Source organism: Mobula hypostoma, chromosome 19 (genome assembly GCF_963921235.1).
Source record: "Mobula hypostoma chromosome 19, sMobHyp1.1, whole genome shotgun sequence".
In the NCBI taxonomy this organism is placed as follows: Eukaryota; Metazoa; Chordata; class Chondrichthyes; order Myliobatiformes; family Myliobatidae; genus Mobula; species Mobula hypostoma.
The window spans coordinates 6,987,417-7,004,932 of record NC_086115.1 but is presented as its reverse complement, the minus strand read 5'-3'; positions in this window follow the sequence as shown (position 1 = coordinate 7,004,932).

Genomic DNA, 17,516 nt, shown 5'->3' with positions numbered 1-17,516 from the left:
CCTCGAATCTCTAGCCTCCTGCCTCCTGCCAAGCCTCGCCTCTAGTCTCTAGCCTCCAGCCTGAAGACTCCAGCCTCCTGTCTCCTGCCAAGCCTCGCCTCTAGTCTCTAGCCTCCTGCCTCCTGCCAAGCCTCGCCTTTAGTCACTAGCCTCCTGCCTCCTGCCAAGCCTTGCCTATAGTCTCTAGCCTCCTGCCTCCGCCAAGTCTCGCCTCTAGTCTCTAGCCTCAAGCCTCAAGACTCCAGCCTCCTGCCTCCTGCCAAGCCTCGCCTCTGGTCTCTAGCCTCAAGGCTGAAGACTCCAGCCTCCTGCATCCTGCCAAGCCTCGCCTCTAGTCTCCAGCCTCAAGCCTGAAGACTCCAGCCTCCTGCCTCCTGCCAAGCCTCGCCTTTAGTCTCTAGCCTCCTGCCTCCTGCCAAGACTCGCCTCTAGTCTCTAGCCTCCTGCCTCCTGCCAAGCCTCGCCTCTAGTCTCCAGCCTCAAGCCTGAAGACTCCAGCCTCCTGCCTCCTGCCAAGCCTCGCCTCTAGTCTCTAGCTCCTGCCTCCGCCAAGACTCGCCTCTAGTCTCTAGCCTCAAGCCTGAAGACTCCAGCTTCCTGCCTCCTGCCAAGCCTCGCCTCTAGTCTCTAGCCTGCTGCCTCCTGCCAAGCCTCGCCTCGAATTTCTAGCCTCCTGCCTCCTGCCAAGCCTCGCCTCTAGTCTCTAGCCTTCTGACTCCTGCCAAGCCTCGCCTCTAGTCTCTAGCCTCCTGCTTCTGCCAAGCCTCGCCTCTAGTCTCTAGCCGCAAGCCTGAAGACTCCAGCCCCCTGCCTCCTGCCAAGCCTTGCCTCTAGTCTCTAGCTCCTGCCTCCGCCAAGCCTCGCCTCTAGTCTCTAGCCTCAAGCCTGAAGACTCCAGCCTCCTGCCTCCTGCCAAGCCTCGCCTCTAGTCTCTAGCCTCCTGCCTCCTGCCAAGCCTTGCCTCGAGTCTCTAGCCTCCTGCCTCCTGCCAAGCCTCGCTTCTAGTCTCTAGCCTCCTGCCTCCTGCCAAGCCTCGCCTCTAGTCTCTAGCCTCCTGCCTCCTGCCAAGCCTCGCCTCTAGTCTCTAGCCTCCTGCCTCCTGCCAAGCCTCGCCTCTAGTCTCTAGCCTCCTGCCTCCGCCAAGCCTCGCCTCTAGTCTCTAGCCTCCTGCCTCCTGCCAAGCCTCGCCTCTGGTCTCTAGCCTCCTGCTTCCTGCCAAGCCTCGCCTCTAGTCTCTAGCCTCCTGCCTCCTGCCAAGCCTCGCCTTTAGTCTCTAGCCTCCTGCCTCCTGCCAAGCCTTGCCTCTGGTCTCTAGCCTCAAGCCTGAAGACTCCAGCCCCCTGCCTCCTGCCAAGGCTCGCCTCTAGTCTCCAGTTCCTGCCTCCGCCAAGCCTCGCCTCTAGTCTCTAGCCTCAAGCCTGAAGACTCCAGCCTCCTGCCTCCTGCCAAGCCTCGCCTCTAGTCTCTAGCCTCCTGCCTCCTGCCAAGCCTCACCTCGAATCTCTAGCCTCCTGCCTCCTGCCAAGCCTCGCCTCTAGTCTCTAGCCTCCTGCTCCTGCCAAGCCTCGCCTCTAGTCTCTAGCCTCAAGCCTGAAGACTCCAGACTCCTGTCTCCTGCCAAGCCTCGCCTTTAGTCTCTAGCCTCCTGCCTCCTGCTAAGCCTTGCCTCTGGTCTCTCGCCTCAAGCCTGAAGACTCCAGCCCCCTGCCTCCTGCCAAGCCTCGCCTCTAGTCTCTAGCCTCCTGCTCCTGCCAAGCCTCGCCTCTAGTCTCTAGCCTCAAGCCTGAAGACTCCAGCCTCCTGTCTCCTGCCAAGCCTCGCCTTTAGTCTCTAGCCTCCTGCCTCCTGCCAAGCCTTGCCTCTGGTCTCTAGCCTCAAGCCTGAAGACTCCAGCCCCCTGCCTCCTGCCAAGGCTCGCCTCTAGTCTCTAGTTCCTGCCTCCGCCAAGCCTCGCCTCTAGTCTCTAGCCTCAAGCCTGAAGACTCCAGCCTCCTGCCTCCTGCCAAGCCCTGCCTCTAGTCTCTAGCCTCCTGCCTCCTGCCAAGCCTCGCCTCTAGTCTCTAGCCTCCTTCCTCCGCCAAGCCTCGCCTCTAGTCTCTAGCCTCCTGCCTCCTTCCAAGCCTCGCCTCTAGTCTCTAGCCTCCTGCTTCCTGCCAAACCTCGCCTCTAGTCTGTAGCCTCCTGCCTCCTGCCAAGCCTCGCCTCTAGTCTCTAGCCTCCTGCCTCCTGCCAAGCCCTGCCTCTAGTCTCTAGCCTCCTGCCTCCTGCCAAGCCTCGCCTCTAGTCTCTAGCCTCAAGCCTGAAGACTCCAGCCCCCTGCCTCCTGCCAAGGCTCACCTCTAGTTTCTAGTTCCTGCCTCCGCCAAGCCTCGCCTCTAGTCTCTAGCCTCAAGCCTGAAGACTCCAGCCTCCTGCCTCCTGCCAAGCCTCGCCTCTAGTCTCTCGCCTCCTGCCTCCTGCCAAGCCTTGCCTCGAATCTCTAGCCTCCTGCCTCGCCTCGCCTCTAGTCTCTAGCCTCCTGCCTCCTGCCAAGCCTCGCCTCTAGTCTCTAGCCTCCTGCTCCTGCCAAGCCTCGCCTCTAGTCTCTAGCCTCAAGCCTGAAGACTCCAGCCTCCTGTCTCCTGCCAAGCCTCGCCTCTAGTCTCTAGCCTCCTGCCTCCTGCCAAGCCTCGCCTCCAGTCTCTAGCCTCCTGCCTCCTGCTAAGCCTCGCCTCTAGTCTCTAGCCTTCTGCTTCCTGCCAAGCCTCGCCTCTAGTCTTTAGCCTCCTGCCTCTGCCAAGCCTCGCCTCTAGTCTCTAGCCTCAAGCCTGAAGACTCCAGCCTCCTTCCTCCTGCCAAGCCTCGCCTCTAGTCTTTAGCCTCCTGCCTCTGCCAAGCCTCGCCTCTAGTCTCTAGCCAGAAGCCTGAAGACTCCAGCCTCCTGCCTCCTGCCAAGCCTCGCCTCTAGTGTCTAGCCTCCTGCCTCCTGCCAAGCCTCGCCTCTAGTCTTTAGCCTCCTGCTTCCTGCCAAGCCTCGCCTCTAGTCTTTAGCCTCCTGCCTCTGCCAAGCCTCGCCTCTAGTCTCTAGCCTCAAGCCTGAAGACTCCAGCCTCCTTCCTCCTGCCAAGCCTCGCCTCTAGTCTCTAGCCATAAGCCTGTAGACTCCAGCCTCCTGCCTCCTGCCAAGCCTCACCTCTAGTGTCTAGCCTCCTGCCTCCTGCCAAGCCTCGCCTCTAGTCTTTAGCCTCCTGCCTCTGCCAAGCCTCACCTCTAGTCTCTGGCCTCAAGCCTGAAGACTCCAGCCTCCTGCCTCCTGCCAAGCCTCGCCTCTAGTCTCTAGCCTCCTGCCTTCTGCCAAGCCTTGCCTCTAGTCTCTAGCCTCAAAGCTGAAGACTCCAGCCTCCAGCCTCCTGCCTCCTGCCAAGCCTCGTCCTAGACTAGTTCTGGGGTCCGAGCCAGAGGCAAGACCCAGGTTCTGGGTGCTTGTCCAGTCTCTGGCTCAGAGTCCAAGTCCGGGCTACTACCTCTCTTGTCCAGTCCTGTTCCAGGTTCCCGGTTTTCCTGTCCATGTCCTTGCCCTCGCCCTGTATCCTAGTCCTGTCCCTAGTCCTTCAGTGTCTGTGTCTTGCACTTGGGTCCGTTCCCTGCCACCCCCTTATGACAATTAGTAGAGGGCAGGTCGGTAGAGGACCTTTGTTTCGGGGATATTTAGCATAAGTCCTACCCTCTCACATTCATTGGTGCCAACTGTGTCTGCACAGAATGGCATTGGTGACTGACACAGAAATGACTTCAGTTCTGAGAAATAACCTCGAAGAACCACCTGCTCGTCTCCTAAACCACATCCCGTCCAGCAGGACGTTCATTGAAGTTGAGATGCAGTCATGTGATTGTCCACATGGTTGGACGATGATGCTGTCTGACTTGACCCTGGGCTGTGCTGGGGTGGGCCTGCAGTCAAGTATTGCACTAAAATAGTGACCTGCATGTTACTGTACAGAAAGGAAGAGGGTATTGTTGGGCCAGCCAGGCTTGAGAAGAGTCAGAAGCCTTTGTAGGGTTAATAAAAGACCATGGTTGGTGCCTGATTCTGGTCCCTCTTTGGAACTGTTGCACAGTGAAGATCGTATCCTTGATGGATAAAAACCAAATTGTGTTTTGGAGTACTGTGTTCAATTCTGGTCGCCCCACTACAGGAAGGACATGGAAACCATAGAAAGGGTGCAGAGGAGATTTGAAAGGATGTTGCCTGGATTGGGGAGCATGCCTTATGAGAAATAGCTTGAGTGACTCGAAAAGATAGTAAGAGATTTGAAAGTGGGAGATCCTCATTGATGGTTGTAATGAGAAGAGGGCATGTCCTGGATGGGGAGGGGACTTCGTGATGGTTGCTGCCTTTTTGAGGCACCGGCTTTTGAAGCTACCCTCAATGTTGGGGAGGATTGTCCCCATGATGGAGCTAGCTGTGACTACAACCCTCCGCAGCCTCTTCTAACCCTGTGCATTGGGGTTCCTGTGGTGGGCGGCTCTGCAACCATTCGGAATGCTCTCCACAGTACATCTGCAGAAATTTACTGGAAGATCAATTTGAGCTCATGTTCCACCAGGCAGAGCTAATACCTGGCCTGCCATACACCGCAGAGACACGGATTACCCAGAGCTGGCAATCAGAGAGATACCACCAACAGATTCCCAGCAAAATCCTCCAATTCCAAGATATCAAAGGATCCGGGGCTGAGAGGGCGAACAGCTTTAAGTTCCTCGGCATAAACATCACCAAGGATCTTACGTGGTCTGTACTTACAGGTTGTGTGGTGATAAAAGCACAACAGCACCTCTTTCACCTCATTCGGTTGAAGAAGTTTGGTGTGGGCCCCCCCTAATCCTATGAACTTCCTACAGGGGCACAATTGAGAACTTCCTAACTGGCTGCATCACTGCCTGGTATGGGAACTGTACTTCCCTCAATCACAGGACTCTGCAGAGAGTGGTGCGGACAGCCCAGCGCATCTGTAGATACCAACTTCCCACTATTCAGGACATTTACAAAGACAGGTGTGTAAAAAGAGCCTGAAGGATCATTGGGGACCCGAGTCACCCCAACCACAAACTGTTCCAGCTGCTACCATCTGGGAAACAGTACCGCAGCATAAAAGCCAGGTCCATTGGGCTCCGGGACAGCTTCTTCCACCAGGCCATCAGACTGATTAATTCATGCTGACGCAACTGTATTTCTATGTTATATTGTGTGTCCTTTGTACATAATATTTAGCATAAATTACTATAAATTACACATGGCACATTTAGACGGACAGGTGACATGAAGATTTTTATTGCTCATGTATATGAAGGATATAATTAATAAAGTCAACTCAATAATCAGGCCGTAATGCCGGGGATATTGCCCTGGGGCAAATACCAGCACTGTGCCCATGGCAATACCCCAGTATTGTGACCCTGATTACATCCAGCCAACCCAGGGCTAACAGGCAAGAAGGCTGGGAACCCAGCACCTCAAGAGACCCTCCTCCAAATTCCGTCTGGAGGATGAATCGCACACCTCGGGGATCACTCACTGACTTGTAGGGGTCCCCAGACCTGTGCCGGATCACAGTGAATGGGGTGCACCTGGCCTGGCACGCTGAACCTCCGTGTGTCAGGAACATCCTCAGCAAAAGAACGCAGGAGGAACACCACACATCCCATAATGCTGCCTCCTCCTGCCTGACAGCTCCCACTGGATGATGGTGTACCGGTGACATTCTTATTTCTGAGGGACTGCCCATGAAGGTCGGTAGAGAAACAGGAGTGGAATCTGTGAAGAGAGAGAGAGAGAGAAAGTAGAGTTAGTATTAGTCAGTTTTGAAATGTTGACCATTGCTGTTTATCTTTTATGTATTTCCACAGTCTCAGTCCTTTAATTCAGGACAAGAACTTGATGTCCTGGTAGAGGGGAGAAGGGTTAAATGATGAAGGTATGGTGAGGCTGCAATGAGAAAGCTGATGTGCAGAGGGACTTGGGAGTTCTTGTACAGGATTCCCTAAAGCTTTGTTTGCTGGTTGAGTCAGTAGTAAGGTAGGCAAATGTATGTTGCTTGAATTTCCAGCATCTGCAGATTCTCTCTTGTCTGGGTACTACAACAATTGTTCATCCCAGTTTGGCAAAAGAATAAACCAGGGAAGGTAGTGCACCCGTGGCTGACAAGGGAAATTAGGGATAGTATCAATTCCAAAGAAGAAGCATACAAATTAGCCAGAAAAAGTGGCTCACCTGAGGACTGGGAGAAATTCAGAGTTCAGCAGAGGAGGACAAAGGGCTTAATTAGGAAAGGGAAAAAAGATTATGAGAGAAGACTGGCAGGGAACATAAAAAATGACTGTAAAACTTTTATAGATATGTAAAAAGAAAAAGATTGGTTAAGACAAATGTAGGTCCCTTACAGTCAGAAACAGGTGAATTGATCATGGGGAACAAGGACATGGCAGACCAATTGAATAATTACTTTGGTTCTCTCTTCACTAAGGAGGACATAAATAATCTTCCGGAAATAGTAGGGGATTGAGGGTCTAGTGAGATGGAGGAACTGAGGGAAATACATGTTAGTAGGGAAGTGGTGTTAGGTAAATTGAAGGGATTGAAGGCAGATAAATCCCCAAGGCCAGATGGTCTGCATCCCAGAGTGCTTAAGGAAGTAGCCCAAGAAATAGTGGATGCATTAGTGATAATTTTTCAAAACTCTTTAGATTCTGGACTAGTTCCTGAGGATTGGAGGGTGGCTAATGTAACCCCGCTTTTTAAAAAAGGAGGGAAAGAGAAACTGGGGAATTATAGACCAGTTAGCCTAACATCGGTGGTGGGGAAAATGCTAGAGTCAGTTATCAAAGATGTGATAACAGCACATTTGGAAAGCGGTGAAATCATCGGACAAAGTCAGCATGGATTTGTGAAAGGAAAATCATGTCTGACGAATCTCATAGAATTTTTTGAGGATGTAACTAGTAGAGTAGATAGGGGAGGACCAGTGGATGTGGTATATTTGGATTTTCAAAAGGATTTTCAAAATCCTTTCAAAAGGATTTTGCAAACTTAAAGCACATGGTATTTATTGGGGGTATGGTATTGATGTGGATAGAGAATTGGTTGGCAGACAGGAAGCAAAGGGTGGGAATAAACGGGACCTTTTCAGAATGGCAGGCAGTGACTAGTGGGGTTCCGCAAGGCTCAGTGCTGGAACCCCAGTTGTTTACAATATATATTAATGACTTGGATGAGGGAATTAAATGCAACATCTCCAAGTTTGCGGATGACACGAAGCTGGGTGGCAGTGTTAGCTGTGAGGAGGATTGTAAGAGGATGCAGGGTGACTTGGATAGGTTAGGTGAGTGGGCAAATTCATGGCAGATGCAATTTAATGTGGATAAATGTGAGGTTATCCACTTTGGTGGCAAAAACAGGAAAACAGGTTATTATCTGAATGGTGGCCAATTAGGAAAAGGGGAGGTGCAACGAGACCTGGGTGTCATTATACACCAGTCATTGAAAGTGGGCATGCAGGTACAGCAGGCGGTGAAAAAGGCGAATGGTACGCTGGCATTCATAGCAAGAGGATTCGAGTACAGGAGCAGGGAGGTACTACTGCAGTTGTACAAGGCCTTGGTGAGACCACACCTGGAGTATTGTGTGCAGTTTTGGTCCCCTAATCTGAGGAAAGACATCCTTGCCATAGATGGAGTACAAAGAAGGTTCACCAGATTGATTCCTGGGATGGCAGGACTTTCATATGATGAAAGACTGGATCAACTAGGCTTATACTTGCTGGAATTTAGAAGATTGAGGGGGGATCTTACTGAAACGTATAAAATCCTAAAGGGATTGGACAGGCTAGATGCAGGAAGATTGTTCCCGATGTTGGGGAAGTCCAGAACGAGGGGCCACAGTTTGAGGATAAAGGGGAAGCCTTTTAGGACCGAGATTAGGAAAAACTTCTTCACACAGAGTGGTGAATCTGTGGAATTCTTTGCCACAGGAAACAGTTGAGGCCAGTTCATTGGCTATATTTAAGAGGGAGTTAGATATGGCCCTTGTGGCTAAAGGGATCAGGGGGTATGGAGGGAAGGCTGGGGCGGGGTTCTGAGTTGGATGATCAGCCATGATCATACTGAATGGCGGTGCAGGCTCGAAGGGCCGAATGGCCTACTCCTGTACCTATTTTCTATGTTTCTATTTAAAGCAGAGGTTGATAGGTGCTTGGTTAGTCAAAGGTTACGGGGAGAACGCAGGAGGATTGGGTCAAGAGGGGTAATAAATCAGCCATGATGGAGAGGCCGAGCAAAACCTGCAGCTGAATGCTCTGCCCCTGCTCCTATGTCTTATGGTCAATGGTTTTATCTCCCCCGCCCCCCGCCTCCAATTTCCTCACTCATCCAGTATTCCCATTCCTCACGAGTCAGCTGAACGGGAACACTGACCAGGCCCAGGATGTGCAGGATAACCTGTTCCATTTACCCATCTCTGCAGACTTGTCTTCTTTCACTGTGACTTCACAGGCAAGGCAGCTGTTTCATTCACCAGCTCAGAGGAGACATCACAAACTTCAGTTACAATGATTCACCCATTACACTTCACCATGATCACCTCAGACTGATTTCATTCAGAGAAACAAATCCCGCTGGAAGCTGGAGGTTTTAATGAAGAAAACTCAAGAAGAGTCTACATAATATTTGTCTTGTTAGATGACAAGCACACTTAATGAGTGCAGTCCCTAAACATATTGTTACCTGCCCACCCTCTGCTTTCCACAGGGATCGTTCCCTGCACAATTCCCTTGTCCATTCGTTCCTCTAAACACTTACCCTGTAAGCAGACAAAGTGCCACACCTGCCCATTCGCCTCCTCCCTCACCTCCATTCAGGGCCCTGAACAGTTCTTCCAGGTGAGGCGACACTTCGCCTGTAAATCTGTTGGGGTTGTCTATTGTCTCCGGTGCGCCCAAAGTGATCTCTCCTACGTTGGTGAGAGCCGTCGTAAATTGGGGGACCGCTTCATCGAGCACCTCCACTCTATCCACCACAATCTGGACTTCCTGGTGTCCAGACATTTTAATTCCAATCCCCATTCCCGTTCCAACATGTCAATCCGTGGCCTTCTCTTGTGCCAAGATGAGGCCACCCACAGGGTGGAGAAAACACCTTATATTCCATCTGGGTACCCTCCAACTTAATGGCATGAATATCGATTTCTCCTTCCAGTAACAAGTTTCTTCCCCCTCCCCGCCCCGCCAACTTCCTCTATTCCCCACTCTGACCTTTCACATCTTCTCACCTGTCTTTCACCTCCCTCTTGGTCCTCCCCCTTCTCTTTCTCCTATTGTTCACTCTCCTCTCCTATCAGATTCTTTCTTCTCCAACCCTTGACCTTTCCTACCCACCTGGCTTCACCTATGACCTTTCAGCTAGCCTCTTTCGCCTCCTCTCATCTTTTTTATTCTGGCATTTCCCCCCTTCCTCTCAGTCCTGATGAAGGGTCTTGGCCCGAAACGTCGACTGTTTACTCTTTTCCAAAGGGAGGTGGCCTGCTGAGATCCTCCAGCATGTTGTGTGTGTTGTTTGGGATTTCCAGCATCTGCAGACTTTCTGGTGTTGGGGTCTGTTAGTTGTTAGGCTTTGCACGATGAGGTCATAAGAGGCGTTCCAAGTCATTGGCTGAGCATTATGGCATCAGTCGCAATATTAAATATCTGCACCAATGTGGGGAAGTCAGGTTCCTGAGCCTCGCGGGTAATGAAGGGTTTAATTGAAAGGAAATGTGGATGCAGAAAACTTAACTCTGAGAATATAATTATCAGCAGAGTGAAGAGGCTCATCAAAGTAAAGGATTGCCTGACAGATCCAAAACTGGAGAGGTTTCCAATTGTGCGAGAAGAGTGGGCCATTAATAAAAGGCACAATAAAGAGAGAAAAGAGATAAGCTTTATTTGTCACATGTATATGAAAACATCAAAGCATACAGTGAAATTCATTGTTTGCAACAAATCACATCAGCGATGATTCTGCTACCACTACACCTCCAATGCCAATATAGCTTGCCCACAACTTATTAACCCTGTTATAAGGATCTGTCCCTTAGAAAGAATGATCAGAGAGGCACAGAGAGAGTGTGTATTTACCACCAAGTGACCTCTATCATCTCAACTAAAAAGCACATGGATTCACACACTAACTACCTGTGTCCACATCCACGAGGTTTCCTTGATTCTTCATGAATAGTCAGTGAAAAGAAAACATATTACCCGGGAAAGGAGTCTACGCTGACCAGGTATTCCTCGTGGTCCCGATCGCCACGTGTCCATGGGCTCCTCCTCACCAGCGATGGTTGTTCTCTGGTTGCTGAAGAGTTTTTGCTGTCTTCCATGCTTTCGTACTCACTTCTTACCAATTCAAATATCGCATTCCAATGAACTTCATTTTGAGTACAGAGAGGAAATTAAGAACCTGGTGGCATGGTGTGAAGACAATAACCTATCCCTCAACGTCAGCAAGACGAAGGTATTGGTTGTCGACTTCAGAAGGAGTAGCGGACCGCACGACCCAATTTACATCGGTGGAGCGCAAGTGGAACAGGTCAAAAGCTTTAAGTTCCTCGGGGTCAATATCACAAATGACCTGGCTTGGTCCAACCAAGCAGAGTTCACTGCCAAGAAGGCCCAGCAGCACCTTTACTTCCTGAGAAAACTAAAGAAATTTGACCTGTCCCCTAAAACCCTACTAATTTTTATAGATGCACCATAGAAAGCATTCTTCTAGGGTGTGTCACAACCTGGTATGGAAGTTGTCCTGTCCAAGACCGGAAGAAGCTGCAGAAGACTGTGAACACGGCGCAGCACATCACATAAACCAATCTTCCATCCATGGACTCACTTTACACCGCACGCTGTCGGAGCAGTGCTGCCAGTATAATCAAGGACACGACCCACCCAGCCAACACACTTTTCGTCCCCCTTCCCTCTGGGAGAAGGCTCAGGAGCTTGAAGACTTGTACGGCCAGATTTGGGAACAGCTTCTTTCCAACTGCAATAAAACTGCTGAATGGATCCTGACTCGGATCTGGGCTGTACCCTCCAAATATCCGGACCTGCCTCTTGGTTTTTTTGCACTACCTTACTTTCCCTTTTCTATTTTCTATTTATGGTTTATAATTTAAATTTTTAATATTGACTATTGATTTGTAATCCAGGGAGTGTGAAGCCCAGAATCAAAAATCACTGTGATGATTGTACGTTCTAGTATCAATTGTTTGGTGACAATAAAGTATAAAGTATCTAAAGTATCAATGTCATTGGCTATTGGTCATGTGTATGACCTTTAACACCTTTTTATTGGCTCTGCTCCAGGCCAGCATCCAATTATCGCCCTCTTCCCAGCAAGAGACAATCGGCAATTCATAGCTCTTTGTTCTCAATCAGCAGCCAGCTTGGATCACACAGGGCAGATACAGACTCCAAGAGTCATGTTATATCCAACCAAAGAACACCTCACAAATAACTTCTTATTTGGAAATGATCCCTAGTCCAGCAGATCTCCTGGAGCTTCATTATGTCGACTTTAAAACACTGATCAAGCCAAGTGACTTTAGCTCATAGAATGGAGATCACAGTCTCGAGGTAAAATGGCAGCCTCCATCTCCTCCTTCATGGCAAGAACAAAGGCAGTTGGTTTGTCTGCTTCCACGGTCCTTGATTCATTCAAGTTCACCGATTTGTAGACTGCTGTTCTTTCTGGCCGACAACCCTGATTGTAAGTCTTCGGAATGTGGAGTGGGGCGGGGAACAGAAGCACACGGAGGAAGCCCACGCAGTTATGGAGAGAAGGCTCAAAGTCCATACAGAGAGCATTAGGAATCGAACTCCGAGCGGTGACCACTGGCGCTAGTTCCATCGTCCTGCTACTGCAAGTAGATGGGAATAGGAAAAAGTGCCTGTTTATGTGCTGTAGTGCTCTCTCTATGCCTACAACCACTTTATTGATCTCTCACCCTCACCCATATCCTCACCCTCATCCCTACACTCACTGTCACCCTCACTCCTACTCTCACCCTCACCCATATCCTCACCCTCACACTCAACTTCACCCTCAGCGTCACCCTCACTCTCACCCTCATCCTTACCCTCACTCTCACCCTCATCCTCACCCTCACTCTCACCCTCACCCTCACTCTCACCCTCAGTCTCATCCTCATCCTCACCCTCACTCTGACCCTTACCTCACCCTCACTCTCACCCTCTCTCACCCTCACCCTCATCCTCACTCTCACCCTCATCCTCACCCTCACTCTTACCCTCACCCTCACCCTCACCCTCTCTCACCCTCACCCTCACCCTCATCCTCACCCTCACTCTTACCCTCACCCTCACTCTCACCCTCTCTCACCCTCACCCTCACCCTCACCCTCATCCTCATCCACACCCTCACCCTCATCCTCACCCTCACTCTTACCCTCACCCTCACCCTCACTCTCACCCTCACCCTCACTCTCACCCTCATCCTCATCCACACCCTCATCCTCATCCTCACCCTCACTCTCACTCTGACCCTCACCCTCACCCTCACTGTCACCCTCACCCTCACTCTCATCCTCATCCTCACCCTCACTCTTACCCTCACCCTCACTTTCACTCACCCTTACTCTCACCCTCACTCTCATCCTCATCTTCACCCTCACTCTTACCCTCACCCTCACTTTCACTCACCCTTACTCTCACCCTCACTCTCACCCTCCCTCACCCTCAGCCTCAGTCTCACCCTCATCCTCATCCACACCCTCATCCTCACCCTCACTCTCACTCTCATCCTCACCCTCACCCTCACCCTCACTCTCACCCTCACTCTCACTCTCATCCTCACCCTCACCCTCACTCTCACCCTCACTCTCACTCTCACTCTCACCCTCACTCTCACTCTCACTCTCACTCACCCTCACCCTCATTCTCACTCTCACCCTCACTCTTACCTTCACCCTCACCCTCACTTTCACTCACCCTCACTCTCACCCTCACTCTCACTCTCAGTCACCCTCACCCTCACTCTCATCCTCACTCTCACCCTCACTCTCACCCTCATTCTCACCCTCGAATATGTCACCCCTCGCTGTTCAGCGTCTACAACCTCTGCAATGGAGATTTCCACAGATTTGCCAGCCTTAGTTTTAAATGACTGCCCCAAAACTAGTTTCTGTGTCCCCTCGATTGAGATTCTCCCTGACAGCAAACAAAAACGTCACCAGAAAGCCACCGTCACCTTCCATGGTGATTTGCGATTTCAAAGGTCAAAGTTCAAAGTAAAACTATTATCAAAGTGCCTAAATGAGATTCATTTTCTTGCAGGCATTTATAGGAAAAAGTAATTACAACAGAATTTACGAAAAGCTACGCATAATCAAAGTGATATCTATTGTGTGCATAGGAAGACAAGTAGTACAAATGAGAAACAATACTACATTATAAAGAGTTCTTGCCAATGAGTCTGTAGGTTGTAGATTCAGCTCAGAGTGGTGTGAGTGAAGTTATCCAGCCTGGTTCTAGGGTAAAAACCGTTGCGTAGCCTGGTGGTGTGTGATCTATCAAAGATAAAGGTTAAAGTTTAGCTTTATTTCTCACATGTATATTAAACATGGAAACATACAGTGAAATGCATTGTTTGCATCAACGACCAACAGGGTGTGAATTGGTGCTGGGGGCAGCCCTCAAGTCTCGCCAGGCTTCCAGCGCCAACGTAGCCTCCCCACAACTTACCAACCCGTAGCGACACTCACAAAACACCGGAGGAACTCCAAAGGTCAGGCAGTATCTATGGAAATAAATAGACAGCCGGTTTCACGCCGAGACCCCATCTTCAGGACTGAGGACAGCGGAAGATGCCTGAATAAAGAGGTGGGGGGAAGGGAAGGAAGCTAGCTGGAAGGATATAGAGAAGTGAAGTTGGTTATTGGGAAAGGCCAAGGGCTGGAGAAGAAAGAATCTGATAGGAGGGGAGAAATAACCACAAGAGAAAGGGAAGGAGGAGGGGACCCAGGGGAGGTGATAGTCAAGTGAGAAGAGATAGAAGGTCAGAGTGGGGAACAGGGGAACAGGGTAAGAGGGGTGTCGATGCGCGATTTTTTACAGGAAGAAGGAATTGATATTCCTGTCATCAGTTTGGAAGCTACCCAGACAAAGCATAATGTGTTGCTCCTCCACCCTGATGACGGCCTCAGGTCGTGGCAGATGGAGTGGAGGTGCTTGACGAAGCGGTCTCCCAGTTTACGACGGGTCCCACCAATGTAGGGGAGGCTGCATCGGGAGCACTGGACAGAATAGCAACCCCAGCAGACTCACAGGTGAAGTGTCTCCTCACCTGGAAGGGCTGCTTGGACCCCTGAATGGAGGAGGTGAATGGGCAGGTGTAGCACTGAGGCTGCCTGCAGGGATGAGTGCTGGGAGGGAGATCAGTAGGGAGGGACAAATGGACAAGAGATTCACAGAGGAAGCGATCCCTACGGAAAGCGGAGTGTTCAGTGGTAGGATCACTTTGGAGATGGTGGAATTGTGGAGGATGATGTGTTGGATGCGGAGACTGATGGGAAGGTAGGAACACAGTCAAGAGGAACTCTATCCCTGTTAAGGCGGTGGGAAAATGGAGTGAACGCAGATGTTTGGGAAATGGAAGAGATGCGGGTGAGGGCAGTATCAATAGCAAAGCGAGAAAAACAAATTCTCCTTCTGGTAAGAAATTTCTCAACCCCCTCCCAATTTCCTCTGTTCCCCACTCTGCCCTTTCACTTCTTTTCACCTGCCTCCCGCCTCCCTCTGGGTCCTTCCCCTTTCACTTTCTTCTCTGGTCCACTCTCTCCTCCAGCCCTTGACTTTTCCCACCCGCTTGGCTTCATCTATCACCAGCCAGTGATCCTCTTTCCTCTCCCCCCACCTTTTTATTCTGGTATCTTCCCCCTCCTTTCTCAGTCCTGAAGAGGGGCCTCAGGCTGAAATGTCGCCCACCTATTCTTTTCCACAGATGCTGCCTGGTCTGCTGAGTTCCTCCAGCATTTTGTGTGAGTTGTTCTGCATTTCCAGTATCTGCAGACTTTCCCATGTTTATAATTACTAATCTGTTTATCTTTTGTACGTGGGAGGAACCCAGAGCACTCGGAGGAAACCCACACGGTCAAGGGGAGAACGTACAAACTCCTTACAGACAACAGCAGGAATTGAAAACTGATAGTTGATTGCTATCGCTGTAAAGTGTTATGCCAACCTCTATGCTATTGTGCCACCCAAAATATATATATATTTATATGCAGTCCACACTCTCACACACACACACACACATATATAGGTATAAATATAGATAAATAAATAGATGTATAGATCTCTCAATGCATTCAGTATATAGGAGACAATGCAAGTATTCCAGTGGGTCCAGTCAAACCCAACATCAGCTCACCATTGAAATGCATCTAATTGAAAGGCTGCTTTGACAGTAATTTCATTGGAGAAGGGACGCGGACTGTTTAAAGTGAACCATAATGAAGCTTTCCACACAATTAACTTTTCCATGAGTTTCACAGTTAGCCCAATTCAGCTCTAAGGTAAGATTACAAAGTCCACTTATTATCAAAGTACGTATACTTTATGCGTACAGCCTTTCGTGGTCTCCTTACAGGCAGTTACAAAACAAAAACACAGGGGAACCCATTAAAGAGGACCGTCACACATCCAATGTGCAGGAAGAAACAAATTATGCAAGCGATAAAAGGAAGCAAATGACATTCAGAAGTGAAGTTGATGAAAGTGAGTTCACAGCCACTAAACCTGCCATCACTGGAGTCGATACAGGATCCTGTTAGTTGCAGGCCATGGCCTCAGTTCAGTAAACCTCAGGGAGCAGTGAGCTGAAGGCCAGGCCATCCCTCGTCTCCGGTCCCGGCACCTTGACCTTTTCAATCTGGCCCAGAGGTTAAATCAGCCAAGCCTCAGGTCATTCCTCACTCTCAGACCTGAGCCGAGGACCCCCCACCCTCACCTCTGCCTCGCCTCTGTTCTTCTGCATTGTATCACCTCTGAGTCTGTTCCAGCAACGGCCAAGCATTCCCCGCACTTGGGCCAGGACCCCTCTGCCTCAATTCAGCTCCTACCCTGCACCTTCAATTCACAGTGCTAAAATACCGGGCCATACAGGCGGTCCAAAAGTTCACCTCTGAAAGGGAAGTTGATTGCATTGATCAGATCTGAGAGAAAGTGTGATTAATACTTCAATTTATAGATTTCTTTGTTTTGTTTGCTACCAACAAGTCATCGCTGTGCTATATTAGCACCACCGTAAACCTGAAGTCTTAAACTGGGTTAGGTTTATTTGTCCCGCGTACACTGAAACATACAGTGAAATGCGTTGTTTGCGTCAAATCAGATTAGCACGATTTGTGCTGGAAACAGCCCACAAGTGTCACCACACTTCCACACCAACATAGTATACCCACAAACCCCTAACCCTAACCACACATCTATGAAATTGCAGTGCCTGAGGGAAACACACACTGTCATAGGGAGAACTTGCAAACTCGTTGCTGATATCAGCGGGAATCAAAACCGATCCACGCTCGCTGGCACCATGAAGCAATCGCGCTAGCCACTACGCCACCGTAATGAGTGACGGCCGAGCCCTGTTGCAATGGGTGGATTTTCACCTCGGTGAGCAATAGTCCGAGGAAAGCCGCAGGAAACCCTGTTTAACTCTCAGTAGAGAGCAGTGTGGCTGAATGCACTGGACTGAAGGAGAGAAGGGAGAACGTATGTTCAAAGAAATCTCTTCCCTGGACACATCAGCACCAGGCCATTTGGAAGTTGGACCACCAGTAGTCTGGTTCCACTGTTGGATGTATCTTGCCTGAGGAGAGAGATTTTTTTTATTTCAAAATATTCTTTATTCAAAAATAAAATTATATACACTAAATCATTCAATAACTTCCCATCCTTTACGTAAGTTTCCATTATGGTCTGTACATATCATACTTATGGCCACCCACGTGGCACCTCAGTTGTTCACCTTACCACACCATTGTTGAGGGGTATACTCCCCGCCACCCGACCCCTCCCACTCCCGTGGGAGAAGAACCCTAAACCGTGGTCCTTCCCCACCGGGCCCTTGCGGTGGCTGCACCAACTTTCAATGCGTCCCTCAGCACGTACTCCTGCAGCCGAGAAAGTGCCAGTCGGCAGCATTCTCCCACGGACATCTAGGAGAGAGATGCCCAGTGAAACTGCTGTAGCATCGATGATTGTAAATCAGATCTGCTGATTGGCTAAACCTTGACAAAGTCTGCTTCCTCTTAAGGCAACATCCACCTCTAATTTCAAATAGGGTTTATTTCACACCTGGAACTGGATCGTCCATTTATCTGAATTAAGAACACAAGAGATTCTGCTGGTGCTGGAAATCCAGAGCAACACGGACAAAATGCTAGAGGAACTCAGCAGGTCATGGAAATGAATAAACAATCTACATTTTGG